Genomic DNA, 1,232 nt, shown 5'->3' on the forward strand with positions numbered 1-1,232 from the left:
CCATGCTTCGGCCTTCACATGTTTGGGAGGCATAGGAGATCCAGTGCCTTTCCCCTCCATCCTATTCTTGGAAGAGGAATTGTTAATGTTATTGGTCAGTAACCAGAACATCTATGGAGCAATGGGTAGAATTATTACATTTGAAAGTGACAAACGTGTCACATGGTTCTGTCCCAGTAGCTCAGCTTATGATTCACAGAATAAGGCATGTTAGCTTAAGCTTGTCCCATGACCTAGTCATCTGTGATTTGGGGGCAAGAGAAAGAGAGAAGGAAAGCCTCAATTAGAATTCCAAAATGAAGTAACAGCGGCTAGCTCACTAGTAATAAATAATACTTTGGTCTTTTCTGATTATCGTTTCTTGTGTATGGATCCCTTGGCAGGAAACTTAACCACCCACTTCAGAGGTCTGTTATGAAGTCCGATATGGTATAAAAAGTGCACAGTGTAGTGCCTCATATGCAATAAGCTGTCAAAGAATATTATCTAGATGACCTTGGATTTGCACTTAAATGTTTGTTATTAAGTCAGTTTGCATGGGACTAGTATCCAGAGCCTCAGGATAAAGTAGATTCATGTGAGTTAATAAATGAAAAGCTCTCTGAAATTCTAGATGGCAGGTCATGCTAACTCAGGTAAGTGGAAGCTGGTGGCTGGGCGTTCCCTCAGGACACGTGTTTTGATGGAATGAGGACTCAGGGTGTAGAAACCAGCTTGGCAGTGGATGGTAAACCATTGCCCAGCACATGCTGCCTCCTGTTAAGCAGAAGGCTCTCATGCAAATTGCTTTCTGAATCATTAGCTGTCGGCAACCCTCATCTCTCCTCCTGCAGCTGTTCTTTCTGATTCTGCCTGCAAACTTTTCATATTGGGCAGGCTCCCAAGCCAAACAAGTTGCCCCTCTGCAGGCTTTGCTCCTGGGGGCGAGAAGTGAACCTCACAGATAAGTCAAAGTAAGGATGCACCATGGACTAATACACACTGAAGGAACAGACTCCTGCAAGCTAAGGTGATGAATGCCTTTGAAAGTAATTTTCATGCGGCTTCCTATGAGAATGTCAGCCAGGCTCCAGAAGTTATATGCTGCAATTTAAAAATTATCTGCCTCTGTAGACTTCTAAAGCTTCTATCAGCTAAGAAGTATCTTTTTTAAAAAAGAAAATATTTTTATACAATTTTAAAGACTACTTTCCATTTATTACAAAATATTGGCTATATTCCCCCTGTTGTAT

This window comes from Leucopleurus acutus (genome assembly GCF_964270905.1).
Source record: "Leucopleurus acutus genome assembly, contig: HAP1_SCAFFOLD_419, whole genome shotgun sequence".
NCBI classification, from domain to species: Eukaryota; Metazoa; Chordata; class Mammalia; order Artiodactyla; family Delphinidae; genus Leucopleurus; species Leucopleurus acutus.